We start from the raw sequence: 19,594 nt of genomic DNA, 5'->3' as shown, positions 1-19,594 counted from the left end.
TATCCAACTGTTTAGGCCAAATAAAGATATGGCTCAGTATATACTAAACAGGATTCTTCCAGACTTAAATCAATGCAACAATCCCGTGGCGATACTCAGCAGTCTGAAGTTTTTTGGGGTACTTAGTTTTTATGCTACAGGTACATACCAATGTGTTATAGATCAAAGTTTTAATCTGTCCCATGTCACAACCAAGTCTTTCAAGAGCCATCCAAGACATTACAATTGCCATTATAAACACATTATCAGATGAATGGGTACATTTTCCTAGAAGTGCAGAGGAAAAAATCAAATAAAAGCTAGGTTTATGGAAACAAGACACTTCCCTGGAGTAATTGGTGCTGTAGACTGTACTCATCTTGAAATAGTTTGCCCAATAGAAGATGAGCATATATATTTCAATAGAAAGTGACACCTTTCCATTCCAAAAATTGTCAGATTGTATGTTTTTATCCAACATTTTACAGTGCAATTGTATAATTTTTTTTTTATATTTGTGACCATGACCCAAAAATATTAAATACAAATCCTGGACATGGTGAAGCCTAGCATGATTCCTACATTTGGAGAAATTCTGAAGTAAGAATTGAATTGGTAACATGCTACTCAAGAAATATGGGGAAAAGAAACACTTAAACTATGTACTTGACTTTACTAGAGGAACGAACTGGCAATTGTTCCAAGATATTCTATATGAAAGAATCAGTCTCAATCACTGTATAAAAAATGAGAAAGAAATAGCAGAAGCCTTACAATACCTAACACATATATTCAGTATGTCTCATGTACAGCTACTCACGAGAATCATAAAACGGAACAAAACAAAATAAACATACCACTTCACATTAGGTAAATAATGAAAAAAGAATAGCTAGACGAACCTGGCAAAGAACCAGAAATCCGATAGACAAACGAAACCTACATAAGTTAACTCACAGACTTACGATAGAGCTACAAACGGGTAAAAAATGAGAGCTTCCACTCATAAAGTACACCGTTATCCCCAGACGATCACTCGTTATGGAAAAGCAACAAAAAAATTTAAACAACCAATCGTAAGCATCCCTTCCATAAGAAAAATTGATAGAACATGGGCTCAATCTAACCTTGAAAAATCTGAAGTTTTTGCAGAATACCTAACAGATGTCCAACAAAACAATAATGATCATGACATCGAAGACTTCCTAAATGCTGCCTACCAATTATCGACTCCTATAAAACCCTTCTCCCCCACAGAAGTACTACAAGAAATATGTAGATAATTTCAAAAAACTCATCTACTAACAATGACTGGAACCTACATTATATGAATGCTTACTTTTCATTTTTTAAAATAGGCATAAATTCATAAAACACGTAATAAACCATAATTCTAATACACGAAACAATCTTATAAACCAGTGGTCAGCCAACTTATTGGCCAAAGAACCAAATATGAACATTACAACAATTGAAAAAAAAAATTGGGAGCCAGATTTGTTTGTTCAGTGAAGTTTTATTACACTAAAAAAGTAGTACACTAAATAAAACTACAGGTTTTGGCTGATTAAGATAGTCAAAAATTGCCCCAGCGATATTCAAAAAATAAAAATACCATGTTGTTTTACATCAAAAACATAGAACCATACAAAGTGGAAGAATACCTTCAAGCTGACCTGCAAGTAACTGAGGGCTCTTATCTTAAACTAAATGCCACTGTTATTTTTATGTTAAGTGTAGTAGTTTTAGCAACATTTATAAATTGTATTTGACACTAGTCTCCCTATTGACATTTTTATTTTTGTAAACTTGTGAATCCTGAGAATAAAGTTTTTTTTCTATTCTATTTCTTTCCTTTATCTCATTTTACTGCAGAACTCCCACAAACCGACACTATTATAACAGCTACATTTGCAGATGATACTGCAATAATAACCTCAGATGTGGACCTGACGAGAGCATCTGAGAAGCTGCAATACCACCTGGATATCCTTTTTAGCTGGCTACATAAATGAAAAATAAGTGTTAATACTGATATCCGCCCAAATAACATTTACAAGAAGAAGCAGATCACCTCAAGTTACCATAAATAACAACCCTATCCCCGTAAAAACTGTGTTAAATATCTTCGACTCCACTTGGATGAGAAACTGACATGAAAGACACACAAAAGCAAAAAAAGCCAACTTAATCTAAAAATATGTACTGGCTGCTCAATAGAAAGTCCTATGGGATTGAGCTCTGGGGATGTACCAAGCTATCAAATACCAAAATATTAGTCATTTCAGTCCAAGGCACTTCGTATGATATATGTAACAAATCTAACCTTATAGCAATGTAAAAATCCCATTAATAAAAGATAAAATATTGTCTAGACTGAATAAATACAAAGAACAAAGATCAGATCATGACAATCTGTTCATAAGAAACCTATTCGATCAGCCCTTAGAAGATAGGAGATGGAAACGAATCTGACCAGAAGACCTCCTTGAGTAACTGTACGGAGAGCCATTGCTGAATGGTACCCGTCACATACATACTACAAAATATAAACTATTTACTTATCACTCTAAGGGCCGGTTGTTCGAACGCTAAGCAACAATGATCACTATCAAATATTTAATTACTGTCACCAACTGTCAGTGTCAACTTTGATTAGATTGCTGAAAACATAATTGATTATAATTATGAGAATAGTTAATCAATTAACAACAATTATTAACATAATTGATTAAATAATTTCATAATTGTAATCAATAATTCTGTTTTCAGCAACCCAATCAAAGTTGACATTGACAGTTGGTGATTTGATAATGATCATTTTTGATTAGCGTTTGAACAACCGGCCCTAAATGTTAGTGTGGAGCAGATTGTACACGACTCCGCAGAAACTTTATGGGAAATGGTTCTCTGTCAAATGCTCTCAAACTTTGGATTCTGGTAGTCCTTGATGTGTAGAACAAAAGACTCCATGGGCGCGTAGCTCCAAAAAATCATAGTTCTAAGATATAAGCCTCTGAAGTTATAGGTATAGTGAGGACGTTTCGAGTTGGAATAAATTCATTTTCTCGAGAATGGGCGACTCTGGAGATAAATTACGAATCAGGTCAATTTTTATTTTTAAATTATAATTTTTTGGCATATATATCATACTAGTGACGTCATCCATCTGGGCGTGATGACGCAATCGATGATATTTTTAAATAGGAATAGGGGTCGTGTGATAGCTCATTTGAAAGGTTATTTAATTCTCTATTTACTAATATAAATATTAACATAATCATTTATACAGGGTGCCCAATTTTTTTTAATTAAATTAATTGTGACAAAAAGAAGAATGTATATAATTTACTTAATTCGAAATACATTTTACTGCTGCCAGAAAACAGAAAAAATGTTTATTTGATAAATAAATATTGTTTTTCGCTTAAATTCAATATTAAAGCTGCCACCCACCTGCCTCTTAGCAGTTTGAACATTTAATTTAAGCGAAAAGCAATGTTTATTTTTCAAATTAACTTTTTTTTCTGTTTTCTAACAGCAGTAAAATGTATTTCGAAATAAATAAATTATATACATTCTTCTTTTTGTCTCAATTAATTTAATTAAAAACAATTTTTGGCCACCCTGTATAAATAATTACGTTAATGTTTATATTAGTGAATAGATAAATGAATTACCTTTCAAATGAGCTATCACACGACCCCTATTCCTCATTTAAAAATAAGGGGTGGGGGAAGTGGAAGGGCGGGGGTTGACAAATTAACATTTTTTTTTCTGTTTTCTGACAGCAGTAAAATGGATTTCGAATTAATGAAATTATATACATTCTTCTTTTTGTCTCAATTAATTTAATTAAAAATTTTTTTTGGCCACCCTGTATAAATAATTATGTTAATGTTTATATTAGTGAATATAGAATTGAATTACCTTTCAAATGAGCTATCACACGACCCCCATTCCTATTTAAAAAAAATCATCGATTGCGTCATCACGCCCAGATGGATGACGTTACTAGTATGATATATATTTATTGAATTTATTTCAACTCAAACGTCCTCACTGTACCTATAACTCCAGAGGCTTATATCTTAGAACTATGATTTTTTGGAGCTACGCGCCCATGGAGTCTTTTGTTCTACATATCAAGGACTACCAGAATCCAAAGTTTCAGAGCATTTGACAGAGAGCCATTTCCCATAAGGTTTCTGCGGGGTCCTTTGCAATTAAGTAAAAAAATTAGATATTATTAAAATATCTTTGAACCAGACTTCTGCGGGCTATGTTCCCATCTCTCTGTAGGTTTCCAGCATTATACTGATTGTCAGCATCATAATTTTGTGGTGGTGGTGGTTCTACATCAAAGTCTGCATTCAGTCTAGTAGCTGTACATATGTTATGTAAGATAGCACATGCATTAGCTATATGCCCTACCTTTTCTGGTGTATATTTTAATATTTTTGAAAGGCATTGAAACCTTCCCTTGAAAACTCCTATACACCTTTCAATACAATTTCTAGTTTGTATGTGACAATCAGTATATCTGCTCTCAGGAGAGTTTGGTAACGGATTTAGTAAAGGCGTCATTAGCCACGGCTCTTGAGGATAACCCGAATCTCCTAGAAGCCAAGAATTTCGGTCACCTACAATAAAAATAATATCTGTATTATAAAATGTTTATTAGAAATGTTGATTAATTTTCTAAATTCTGTGCGTAAAGATAGTTAAGCCCTAAAACACCGTTTTGAGATAAACACGTTTAAAGTTTGCAACGTCGCGTGGCGCACAGGGAGTAAACTTAATAACTCATTAGTGTACAGTATGTTAAGTCCCAAAATTGTGGGACTTAACACACTGAGTCTTCCTGTTTCTTAAATAATCATGCGTCTAAGTTCAGGACTTAACACGCTTTACACAGATTCTTTTTCATTTGTGAAAAATGAATATCTCAGTTTAGAAATGGAATTGGACTGGACAAATTATACACACATGTAGATATCAAATTCTAACATACAGACAGTGCATTGACTAATTTCGACCATTTTTGGACTTAACTCACTTTACGCACAGAGCACAGAATTTACCAGTAAATATTGTGTTCTATATTAACTAATTTAAGTAAGAATCTACAATCGATAGTGTAGATTGTAGTGTCCAAAATTGTTGTTTTTAGGTGCATTTAATATGATCATACATTTTTAATTGTAATTTACCTCTTTGGTAGCATGTTTCCAATTCAATTCTTACTGCAGAGTTTCTCCAAATGTAGGAATCATGAGAGGCTCCACCATATCCAGCATTTATATTTAAAATTTTTAGGTGATGGTCACAAATCTAAAAAAATATTTTTTATAAATTTGTAACAATTAGAAATGGGGTGGAAGAAGAGTTCTAGTAGGATGAATACTATTTCTTAAATAGAAAGGGGTCTGGAGAAAAATTAGGGGATATTTCTAAAAGCTACTTGCTGCGGCAGCTCATGGTTGTGCGGTGGCGGGTCATAGGTTCGTTTAAGGAACTAGGGAGTATCAACTACTATTACCAAATGAGATAAGAGTACTTACACAGATATCCTAGGGTGTTTACATAAAAATGATCCTGGATATATTTTTTTTGAGGGCGCCTTACCATGAGTTTCTTTTTATACAATCCAATATTTTCTTAATATGTATACTCTAAAATACTTTTAAATGTGTGGTTAAAATTTTGCTAATAGGTAGTTATAAATAAACAGGACAAATAAAATTACATATTTATTAAAAACTTTTCCTGTCAAACAACAAAACAAACATTAGATTTTATAGGTTACATTGGCGATATTTACCTGTGACTAAAATATATCTACTTTTTATAAAATAGATATGGTGCACCAAAAAATAAGCAAATTTATTGTTTATTGACTTGATATCTGACACATTTAAAATATAGCATTTATATTATTAAAAAGAAAAAATGTTTATTTTTACTGAAACTTGAAAATAACAACTGTCAGTTACGTCACTTGTCAAATATCATTCCAAAAATATTTATGTCTCAATTAATTTTTATATGGTTAAATCACAATTTTGATTTAACAATCATTTTTATAATGATGGAAGCAAATATCTTTCTGATCCAATCAAAAGTTTACTTGTTATATTTTTATTTTTAAATTCAAAAAAAAAATTATTTATATTTATCAAAAAAAAATTACTTTAATCTTTGAATCTAAATTTTTAATTAAAATAGTCACTATACCTTAAACTTTGAAAATATTCATCTGTCACAACATTACTTCACCATCGGAAAGTTTTGACAGATCACTCATACGTCACTCGACGGATGACTGGAAAATTCCACTGGTATGGTGGATATGTAGGTATTATACCATAACAAACAGGAAAATGCTAATTTACCTCTAGTTTTCTAATCCAGGAAACTTAGGTTTAATCCATTACCATGTAACCATAACCAATATTATTATAACCAGCTATAAAGGTTTCATAACAGCTCACCGGCTTCACAAAGGACTAAATACGCCATACCATAAGTTTACAAAAGCGTATAAACCAAAAATTCACTAACCAACAGAACTGCTACACTATTAAATGATCAAACCATTAATTATCTTCACCAAAAGAACTTTAATATATCCCAAATTTAACTTGGAAATTCTTTTGTGGAACAAAAATATGCCGGTTAGAATCTAACTTTTTGACATGTTTATCGGTCAAAAACTATTTTGAGACTCCACGTTCTTTGCAATACAATATAAATCTTCCCATCGATGTCGAACTAAACTTCGGGTTTTCGTTCGTCGCAGCCAATCACGACTCACGATTTTTACTTGACATTTGAATAGGCCAATGATTGCTTTCTGGTTCTGTCATAATTCTAGTACATTCTCATGACAAATACGCAGTTTTATCTACAAGAAGAACGCTTGGAAAATTACCTCGATTTTCAAAACACGCATTTCTTCTAAGAATATAACAGCTTATTTAATATTGTGAAACAGTTCAGGGGCGGTTTAGAAATTTTTATTCGACTTGAATTTCTATAAAGAACTGACAAAAATATTTGGATTTAGTTAGAAAAGGATTGTAAAAACTATATAAATTAATATATTTATATTTCCGCTGGTTTTATAAATGTTATAAATTGCACTGTAAAATCTTAGATAAATAACATATAATCTGACAATTTTTGGAATGGTATCCCTTTCTGTTGAAATATATATGATCATCTTCTATTGGGCAAACTATTTCAAGATGAGTACAGTCTACAGCACCAATTACTCCAGGGAAGTGTCTTGTTTCCATAAACTTAGCTTTAATTTGAATTTTTTCCTCTGCACTTCTAGGAAAACGTACCCATTCGTCTGACAGTGTATTTATAATGGCAATTGTAACGTCTTGGTTGTGACATGGACAGATTAAAACTTTGACCTATAACACGTTGGTGAGAACCTGAAGCATAAAAACTAAGTGCCCCAAAAAACTTCAGAATACTGGGTATGGCCACGGGATTGTTGCCTTGATTTAAGACTGGAAGAATCCTGTTTAGTACATACTGAGCCATATCTTTATTTTAGCCTAAACAGTTGGATAAATCTTGTATTTTCAATTGCAAATGGATCACTACCTTCTCTCATAACCCTTCGTTCTAAGTTTTCTGCACGAATATCCTCCAATCTTTCCGCATCTTCCGCAACCAGTATATTAACTGCATTTACGGGCAACATTTTTATTATCGTAAATATATGATAACAAAATCTAAAATATACAATAATAATACCCTTGATAATACACACTGACAGTGACAGCAGTTTATATTATATAAGAATACTAAATGTCACCAAATATCCCTAAATGTTTTTCGTTTGCAGAAACTTCCCGAAACGTTGTCGATACGTGCACAGAATCAGCACAAAAGCTACTATCGACTTCGTGAATAGATATCTACAGTAGACAGCTACGTGTAGATATCTACAGTGCACACAATCCGGGCTCCCCAGTTTCTCAAACGTCGATCATCTTAAAATTAACTGATCGTAGAAAATCGATTATCTGACATACGATTTGGTATCGATACTGTCACAATCGGCTGTCATCCTTCAAAATTTCAACTTATACCAAAAAATTTCAATCCATAGTAACTAATTACATAATTTATAAAATTAAAAAAATATATTAAAAATGAGCAATACCAGCGGAAATCCTCCACGCAAAAATTATACTGAGAGGGAGAAATGTTTGCTGTTGGAAATAATTGGAAAGTAAGTACAAAATAATTGTCTAACTTATAGAACAAATTTCTAATTGTATTTTTGTTTTCAGATACAAGCACATAATTGAGAACAAATGTACCAATACTATGTCTACCAACCAAAAAAATGAAACCTGGGAAAAAATAGCGCTCGAATTTAATACCAGCGCTGAATTTCCCAGAACTCCCAAGCAGCTGAACATTGCATATCTAAATTTAAAAAGGGTCACTCGCCAAAAAGTAGCAGAGGAAAATGTAAGTGTATAAAACTTTCGGTTGATTTAGAGCTATATGGATTAATTACATTGCAGATTCAAAAATATAATGAGCAGAAGGTTTTGGACCAGTTGAAGAGAGACCAAACTGCGGACAAAGTAGGTATACTTAAATTTAAAGCTCTTAACACCAGGTCAGTCGAATTACACTAATTCTGAGTGGAATATTTTTATAAAAATATAATCCAATAAAACTAATTTCATGATGGGAACTAACCTAGTGTTGAGACAATAGAAGTTTAGTATTTGAGGGTGTTAACGCCAAAGAGGTGTAAGTCATATTTGTGAAATGATGGAAGTCTTGCTTTATAACTTTGATAAATAGACATTTTTTCATCAGGAAAAGTGGTGTAAGTATTTACAGTAAAATCTTACACACCACTTTTTCTCTGAAGAGGTCTATGTATATAATATCAAGATTATAAAATAGGGCTTACATCATTTCAAGAATATGACTTACACCACTTTGATTTTAACCCATTCATTTCTTAATCAGTAATGAATGGATTTGATTGGCAATCAAATCCAACCTTTACCCAACAGTTGTGACAGTGCATCTGGTTTCTTCACATCTGGTGAGTGCTTATTTTATTAATTTATTTAAATAAAGGTAACTAATTTTAAATTTATTTATATATATAAAGCCTGATCAATATTTCCAATATTATCTGAACAATAACCTGTATATGGTCTTGATCCGTACAAAACTTCTGAATTAGAACGTTTTTTTGTTCAGCACGTTATCCACAAATGTAGAGTGACCATTAGTTTAACTATTTAAAACTATTATCTGATAATGCTAGGTTTATGTATTCTATGGATGTAGCAATAGAAAGAAGCCACCTACTGTTAAAACTGATGATTAGAAGAGGGAGGTATGGTATAGTCGGTCTAGTAGGTTTTCTAAAGAGTGAAAAACTTAAGTTTATCCATTGTTTCCAAAGTACGTACATCAGGATGTAAGTTGTTGAGTGAATCTAGAATGTTTTTGGCATCTGAAAGTTTTCCATCTAAAATGGATATTGTATCCTACAGTTCTAAGCTAATTTAAGATTTTTTGAAAGGTATTATTGTTTAAAGTTTGATTGCTAACGATATTATTTATTTCTATGTTGATCAATAATAAATCTGACAACAAGGGTGATAAGCGGCTACCCATAGCCAGACCTTGTGCCTATCTATAGCCATTTAACAAAAAAAGATCTTTTGTAAACAAAATTTAAGTAAACTCAAAATATGAGAATTAATATCTATAAATATTATTAGTATGAATTAATTATTATAATTATTTATTCCAATTCTAAATTAAGGTAGATTATTAACTTAGCTATTAAGATAGCTAAAGTAGATAAATAAAAGTAACTACCTACCTAATTCGAGAAAGATTTTTTTTTATAAAGAAAAAACTATCTGGTACATCTAAAACAATTGAATTTTTTTTATTTTTATAGTTGCAAAAGATAGTCAAGTGGAAGTAGATTATCTACAATTGGAAGACACACAGCAGACATCCAATGTACCCTCTACTTCCACTGTGCTGCTAAGTACACCATCTACATCCACTGTACTATTCAGTACACCACGACAACTGCTGTAATGCCTAAGAAGACAGCTAAGATGTCTCAGGCTCGTTCAAAAAATAAAAAATTAAAAAATGTATGAAGCGAAACCCTTAAACGTATCTTTTACAAAAAAAAAAATTGAAACAGCAAGATTAGAAAAAAGAAGATAGTATTTTTCAACAATGAATTAAGAAAAAAAGAAATTTTAGAAGTGGAGCTTCAAATAAAGAAATTCGAACTCAATAAAATATTAGGTAATAGTGGTTAGGTATCTACCTAATAAAGTAATTTTAAATAAAAAATTGTAATTTCTTTAAGTAATAAAATTAATAAAAAATGTGTTTTTCAAAGTTTATGTACCCACCATGTTGGGATGAGTTATTACCTACTAGCTTCGTCCTCTGCTAGAATAATCAAATACACTGCTCAAAATGATCAAATCTTATAAAAGTCGTATCAGTGTTTTGAGGAACCAGTTGTACATTTAATTTAATAAATTAGCAAAATCTTGTGGCATTATTGTCTACCTCTCTTACTCCTCTATGAGACAGTTTCATTTCCTACATTTGCTAAAAAATCACCAACAACTTGCAAAAAAGGAGCCTTTTGCATAAAACTCTAAGGCAACAAAAACCATGTTCTCGAAACATAAAGTTTGGTTCCTGAGATGTTACAAATTTCAATTAAGAGCAACATATTTCCCATTTGATATTGTTCTCACATATTCGTTTGATTTTTTATTTTATGAGCAAAATTTTCATGCAAATAGTGAACTATATCCAGTTCAAGGTATTTAGATAACCAAAATTGAAATAACTGTATCGCAGTTTCGATCGCATCGAAGATTAAAGGGTTCCCGAGTACAGCGATCGACTTAATAAAGACAAAGCATATGAAATTCTATTGGCAAAATTAAAAGAAGTGGATGCTGATCAACAAAAGAAACAGTAAAGAGAAATATTGATTCATTACGAGCAGGCTACAGAAGGAAATTTAATAAGTTAATAAATACAGTAGAGTGCAAATGTTTGGAATAAATTTGTAATTTCATAAGCCTTTACTTTAAGAAAAAATCCTTAAACAGGTTGATTTTTATTTTTAAATTATGATTTTTTGACGTATATATCATACTAGTTGTTTAACTGTTCGATCACCCCCCTAAAACAAATAATATTGGCGTTGGAAGATGCAAGCCCGTCCTTCACTCCGCGTGGCCCTACCGCCTGTGTAACTGGTTACACACACATGGCCCAAAATCAGCATTATTCATTCAACATTCAAGACGATGACATATGCAATTTGTGAACTTTATTTTATATTCATTAAAAGTTTTGGAATAACAATTCTTATGTATATTTAATTCATACATAATTAAATGGTCCTTCGAACCTAATAAATCAGTGCAATTATAATTATTAATTAGTTATTGTGCAAGCTGCAACCCGAAAAATCGCTGTGACTACCCATACCGGCATTTTTCGACGATGAAACGAGAAGCAGATCATCAATGTGAACGAGAATCAACAAAGGTCAGTGCACTTCTTCTTAAAGTTCCCTCTCCTATCTGAGGTTGGATATCATAATGGCTACGGTCACTTCGTTGGCTGCTGCTCTGAATAGTTGTAATGGAGTACCATTCTCTAAGGTTCCTCAGCCAGGAGATGCGTCTTCTTCATATTCTTCTTCTTCACAAGCGTTCAGTTTAGCCAACTCTTTTATGATTTTATCCTCGTTTCGACTTGATTTATTTACTTTATTCATTCTCAAACGTTTCTTTACTGTTATAAAATACATACAATAAAATATAACATATTTCTTGCTGAATTTACATACATTTATCACATTATTTTAAACTCATACTTAATTCATACATTATATTGCGTCATTTATTATATTTAGTCTTTTTTTAAATTCATTATCGATTATAATAAGCATTTGGACCATTTTTAAATCTTACTTCGTCCACTTACGGACTTATTCTTGTTATTTTACATCACTGATGTTAAGGTAGGTTTACACTTTACACATATTAAGATAGGGTTACACTTAACTGTACATAACATTATTAATTATTATTATCATCATTCAAAATGTCGCAGGAACAAAATGTTCCATCACAAAATTTTCCAACAAAATCTTCAAAAAACGATGAACTCGTTTCTGAACTCAAAAGGCTTCATATCACTCGTGGAAATTATAAATCTCAGATAACAAAATTTAAAAATTATCAAGATCAAGAAAATTCAAACAATAATCCTGATTTTGCTCAGCTTGAAGTTAGATTATCCAAAATTGAACCTCTATTTCAAGCCTTTGATGATATTCAAATTCAACCGTGCCCAAATTTTTAGGCGTGGGTAGCTTCCATAACAATTTGCCGATATCGTTCTCGATCTTGTGCGGCATGTAACAATTGATCTGCTGATAAGCCAGTCCATTGACGAAGGTTTCGGAGCCATGAATATTTCTTTCGACCAATTCCTCTTTTTCCGTCGATCTTTCCATTGAGTATTAACTGCAGCATCCTGTATCTGCTACCTCTCATTATATGTCCCAGATATTCAAGTTTTCTCTTTTTCATCATCTTCATTAAGTCACCTTCGCCTTGACCTACTCTGTTTAAGATTTCTCTGTTTGAAATGCGTTGAACCCAAGATATTCTGAGCATTCTACGATACGACCACATCTCAAAGGCTTCTAATTTGTTCATCATGTTAACCTTCATGATCCAGGTTTCACATCCATATAGTAATACAGGATACACATAACATTTTAGGAACTTGATTCTTAGTTGTAAGTTCAGCTGAGAGTTGCTCAGAATAGATCTAAGTTTCATAAATGCTCCTCTTGCAATTTCTATATGAGTTTTAATTTCTTCATCCGGATTTAGTGTCTCGTTTATCCAACATCCTAGGTATTTAAAATGGTTAACTTTTGTTATTGATTCATCATTGACAATTAGTTGCATAGGGCCGACGTCTTGTTTACTAACCACAAGTAACTTTATCTTTGTTGCATTTATGTTAAGTCCGTTATTAGAGCATTCTCTAGTGACTCGATCTATAAGGAATTGAAGATCTTCGATATTTTCAGCCATGATCGCGGTGTCGTCTGCATATCTGATGTTAATAGTTTCTCCCCCGATTCGAACTCCACATTGTCCTTCCAAGGCTTCATTAAAAATTATTTCTGAGTATACGTTAAACAAAGTTGGGGATAACACACAACCCTGTCTGACACCTCTTTGAATGCAAATTTTGTCTGTTTCTTTGCCGTCTACCAGAATAAGCAACAAGTCTCGAAACCACGTATTTGCATAGCCAAGCTAGGCAAACCACTTTCCTAAGAAATGTTCACTACAATAAATAATGAAATGGTTTCATAGTCTTTATCATAAATTTAATCTCAATTAACTTTATCAAAATTTGGACACATGACGTATAACTTTGGAATCACACTGTATACTAAAATTGCATTTACCCAAACAAATATCACGATGACTTCTTTAGACAAAAATAAGCTAATGTACCAAGGAATCATGCTAAGCATTGAAATAACTTTCCAGTAGAAACTACAAAATCAAATACAAAACGAGATAATCCTAATCTAAACCTATTATGGAGATACACTAATCTACAAGTGATGACATATATAAGCATAATCACATACAAGGTGTTAACAATTCCATACCAGTTCAATAATAAGCCAAATTAAGCTAAATCTCAATAATAAACTAATGAAATCTCAGATACATAGAATATGGAAAGCTAGAAAGATTACTATAATAGATAAAACATAGAGTCCCTATCTGGTGACTAAAATCAAAATCCAATCATTAACCTATTCATTGAACAATCGAGTATTTCTAAAATTTAGAAAGAGGAATTAACTTGATCAGTATTGTTAAGTTAATCTTCTTCTTCTGACGACGAAGATGCTAAGTCGTTGACAGTATTATCTGGTAGTAAGTCCTTTATATGAAATCGACCAAGTTTTCTGTTGGACGAACTATCTTTTAGTTCATATATTAAAGGAGAGATTACTTTACTGACAACACATGGGACATATTTCTGACAAAATTTGGCTTTACTAGACTTAACGAAATTCCGTTTCAACACCCGATCACCAACAAAGAATCGCAAATCTCTTTTCCTCAAATTATATTGACTCTGTGACTTAAGGTAAGAAGATTTTAACTTCTTTCTGATGTCTGCAAATATTGGAGGCAAAGTCTGAAGATCATCTAAACGATGAAGCTTCTCAGAGATCGGAGGAAGATTTGTGGAATTGTCCGAAATTAAACCAAAATAATCGCCAGACAAAGCAATATTTCTACCAAAATTCAAATAAGCTGGAGAACATTGAGTAACTTCATGGACCGAAGTTCTTATGGCTTGAGCTATTGAGTGAATATACTGGTCCCAAGCTCTGTGATCTGGATAAGTGTATGATCTAAGGGCTGTTACAATACTGCGGTTCACTCGCTCACTATGATTAGCTTGCGGATGGTATGCAGCATTATAAAAAATCTTCTGAACTTTGTATTTAGTTAGAAGGTCCTTAAAAGCCTTAGACACAAATTGAGGACCATTGTCACAAGACACAATTTGGGGAACACCAAACAACAAAAAGACTTGTTCCTCCAAATATATCACAATGGCAGGGACAGTAGCATTCCGAAGAGGAAAAACTAGTGGAAATTTAGTAAAGTAGTCCACAACCACCAAACAATAGGTATAGCCATTGTAGCTACGAGGATATGGTCCAATCAGATCCATGGATATCATCTGCCATGGGAAGTCAATGTTCCTAAAAGTACCCATTAATCCAGCTTGTGGCATAGTACTTGGCTTGCAAGTAGCACAAACTCTACACATCTAGATATATATTTCTTGATATAGTTGCGCATGCCAGGCCAATAATATAATTCTGCTATCCTACTAAATGTTTTATAAGAACCAAAATGACCAGATGTCACATTATCATGAAAAGTACGAAGAATTTCATCCCTGTTTGCTGTTGGGACGACAATTTTCCAATCAGACATATTCGACAAGGCTTCTACTGAACTGACAACATGCGTATAAAGGATATTATTTTTTACTTTAAAATCAGGATACTGATCAGGTGCTTGAGTAACCTTTTCCAACATTTTTTGATACCATGTATCCGGAACTAAAGTGGATAAGTCAAGAAGGTTGACATCAAACGTTCGAGACAAAGCATCTGCTACTACAACACCATTTGCCTTACGGTGGACGATATTGTAATCAAAGGCTGACAACTTACAAATCCATCGAGACAAACGTTGGGATGGGTTACGCATAGAATGCATACAGAGTAAAGAACTATGATCAGTAATAAGGGTACACTTACGACCTTCTAAATAGTAACGGAAAGCCTCCAAGCCAAGAATAATAGCAAGGAGTTCACGCTCTGTAGTGGAATAATTTTTCTGAGCCTTATTGAGCTTCTTACTGGTATATGCTATGGGGTGTTCAGAACCATCTTTCATCTGAAAGAGTACACCACCTGAGGCGGTATTTGAACAATCAGTCATGAGGTAGAAATGTTCACTGAAATCAGGTGAAGTCATGACAGGAGCACTGGTATGAGCTTCTTTAATGCGATGAAAAGCATCATCAGTTTCAGGAGTCCAGGTGATAGTCTGGCCATTTTTCCTATTCTTAAGGAGGTCAGTAAGAGGTGATAATAAAGTAGAATAAGAAGGCACAAATCTACGATAGTAACCACACATTCCCAAGATCCTACGTAATTGGGTAGTAGTTTTAGGAATGGGGAAGTCCTTAATAGCGGTTACTTTATCAGGGTCTGTTCTCAAACCTTGATTATCGACAACATGTCCTAGGAATTTCAAATTAGGACGACAAAAATTACATTTCTCTAAATTAACAGTGAGATTAGCCTCTTTAAGGCGTGAAAATAATTTCTCCAATATCCAATATGTGAGGAAAAATCAGGAGTAACAACTATAATGTCATCTAAATAATAAAATACAAATGGTTCAAGTTGTGGACCAATAACCAAGTCCGTTAGACGACACATTGTTTGTGGAGCTGAAACTAGACCGAAAGGCATTGTGACAAATTGAAATAACCCTTTACCACTGACAGCGAAAGCAGTATACTTCTTACTCTCGTCACTTAACGGAATTTGTAAGAAGGCTTTGGATAAATCGAAGGCATCTCTATTAGTAGTGATACTATTAAGTTTACGACCATCAAAACAGACTCGGAATGATCCATCCTTCTTTTTCGTCAACCATAATGGCGAACAATATGAAGAATTCGAATGTTCGATAATGTTTAGAGAGAGCATTGAATCGATTTCTTTCCCTAAATCTGCTTGCCATGCCTGAGGTATGGGATATTGATATTGTCTAAACGGAGTTGAAGTGTTCACTTCGATAGTATGAGATATTAAATGTGTACGACCTAATTTATCTTTGGAAGAAATGGATGAAAATTTAGAGATAATATTCTCTAACTGGTTTTGTTCTATACTAGACAAGCTAGAGAACTCACGAATGGCACTTACAGTTGAGACATTAAAGGAAGATATAAACAACGAAAAATCTGAACAATTTAATGTACTATTAAATGCATTTAAGCAATCCATGCCAAGAATTATAGAATTTTTAACTGAAGGGATAACATAAAATGTAATCATTTTCCGAATATTGGCAACTACGATTTCTGTATCAAATTTACCTGTAATTGATTGGATAGCACCATCTGCAGTAGAGACTTGTAAAGAAGAAATAGGCATAACATTAATATCAGTATTTTCTAGTAATTTCAGCGAATACGAACCTATTAAAGAAATGTTCGAGCCACTATCTAATAGAGCTAAACAAGATTGTCCTAATATTTTAATCTCAAGATAAGGTCGGTTATTCCAAAGTTGTACTTCATGTGTCCAAATTTTGATAAAGTTAATTGAGATTAAATTTATGATAAAGACTATGAAACCATTTCATTATTTATTGTAGTGAACATTTCTTAGGAAAGTGGTTTGCCTAGCTTGGCTATGCAAATACGTGGGTTCGAGACTTGTTGCTTATCGACTGTGCACCTGATAGGAAGCAGATTTCATTGCTCACAGTTGCCTAGTTCCAAGCCATACCTCAGTTAGTTCAGATGCTGAATCTTTATGATAGAATGTTTAATCATCATTTTAATCATGCACTAGGCATTCTTATTCGATTTTCAGTTTACATTCATTCTGAAGAGACTTAGTCTTAACTTGTATGTTTATCTATCCTTTTAAGTTTTACTATTTTATTATTCTGATAATGATGGTAACTTCTTTGATATATTGAAATATTGTAGCTTTTGTATTCACCAGGGGATTATTTTGTTCGAGCATCATCTTTCCGAGGACCAAAAAAAAATTTTTTTGGGTTCATATGTACCTTAGAGTCAGGATCAATATCCTGTTCTCTGTGAGTAACTAGGGAACATTTCCTTAATCTGCAGTTTCTTTAGAAATTGATTTACTTGTTCTCTAGTATTCCCTTAGTTGGATTTATTTATGAGAGTTATTGATATGGGACTTCTTGATTCATTTTATGAGAGATGATTTCGAAATATTAGTTAGCTTCTTCTGGCTATCCTTATAAATTTGTTGTAGCTATAGCTATAGTTGGAGAATCCCAGAATAAGTTAACTTCTGTTATGTCAACTATTCAATTAGGTACCCTTAGATAGATCTTCCATTGCATCTGATGCAAATCTGCTGATCAGTCGAGTTAGGTTCATGGTACCCAATATGTAATCATCATTAGTACATTTAGTACTAGGTTGTAGCGTTGCTCAATTAAATCTGCCTGGTTGTTCCACCTTGGATATGCTTCAATATCAATCTGTTGTCCACTGTCGGATCAATTTAGGATAAAAGGCTTGCTACAATAATTTTTCCCTTTCTTGTCAATAACTCTTATATTTATTTTGGTTTATACGGTGGTCTACGTTTTAACTTACTGCGAATTGGCTACGAAATCTACTAATTGTTCACTTTGGATATGCTCTATTTAAATCTGTTGTCCATTGATAGAACAATTTTGTATTACTCGTCCCATTCGACATTTTTTTTTAGATTAGGATTTATCTGAATTACGGAATTTATTAAAGGATTATAATAAACCTTAACTATGTATGTTGGTACCATATGAGATATATCGGGCATTAAGACAACTCCATTTACATGACTCATAATTTGCGGTTAGGTATGATCGATCGAGTCAGATGTAAGTGTGTATAAGTTAGTCGCTGTATAGGTTATGTTAGTTTCGCATTTATGAATATGGTTGTTATGGTGTTCTTGTTGACTATAATTTGGGGTGTTATAGAAATCTACTCAATCAACTTGAACACAATTTGGTCTTTAGGATATATATCAGAGGACTGGTCCTACGAGTTTGGACGATGTCCTACGATAGGTTAGTTTAGAGTAATAAAGTATTCTTAGGTTCGTACTATATTTTTACTATTTGGTTTGTTCACGCCTGTGTTGGATCCCACAGTGTGTGATTTTTCTCTATGAATACTTGTGTTGAGTATTTATAAGTATATATGAAAAAAAATTGTTCATAAGATCAATTTTTTTTCCGAGTAATGGGGGAATGTAACGGTGAGTGCCATCGTTACGATAATATTATATTTATTCCTGTAAGCAACTTCCAATAAGTAGTCAACCAAATACGCTTCAATGTGTAGTAGGTATTGCCTAGATTTTTACTATTTGGATGATGTTTGTAACTTTTGGGAAATTCAGGTTTTATAAGTTGGTTCGCCTGGCGATGCCGGCATCCGGCTGGCGTGTTTGTCATTTCGGCAACCGCAGCGGTCCGTCACTTAGTTTTCGGCTTTTGGTAAAGCAACAGTTCAATCTCCGCCGGTGGCCATTGCATAAGAAATAGAAATTTGGTTGACATATTAATTTATAAGAAGAGTAATTTACGTTGGAGGAAGTTTTATTTTGGTTTTGGGGTATGGAGTGTTTCAAGAGAAGAGTTTTTGTTTTCAACTCCGTTTTTTGGAAAGCAATGGGTATGTATGAATGTCACATAGCTATGGTTTTTCATTTCTTTTCCGTGTAAAAAAAAGTAACTGTCTAAATCATTTCCAATACCATGTTTAGATTATATTGAAAACATTGCTATTCTTCAGTTATCACAGTTTTAATACTTCTAATCTACGTTCTACAGATCAAAAAAATTCCTAGAAATTACATTTTCACTCCACAAGTTTGAAATCAATGATAAGCTCATTCTCTCCTTTAAATAACTCCATAGTGTAATCTTGATTATCAGATCCATATTTACTTGTTCAAATACGTCTTTATATTCGCTTAAAAAGGCTTTTTCCAGTCAAGGATACTCAAGGTCAATGACACTTCAAGCATGTACATCAAACCTCATTTTTTACTTAGATTTTTTCTTTGTCAAGTTCTGATAAGGTGATACACCTTTTTGTAGAGGCCCTGTTTCATATATGCTCAAGGCCAACC

The sequence above is a fragment of the Diabrotica virgifera genome, chromosome 9, assembly GCF_917563875.1.
Source record: "Diabrotica virgifera virgifera chromosome 9, PGI_DIABVI_V3a".
NCBI classification, from domain to species: Eukaryota; Metazoa; Arthropoda; class Insecta; order Coleoptera; family Chrysomelidae; genus Diabrotica; species Diabrotica virgifera.
This window is presented reverse-complemented; position numbering follows the sequence as displayed.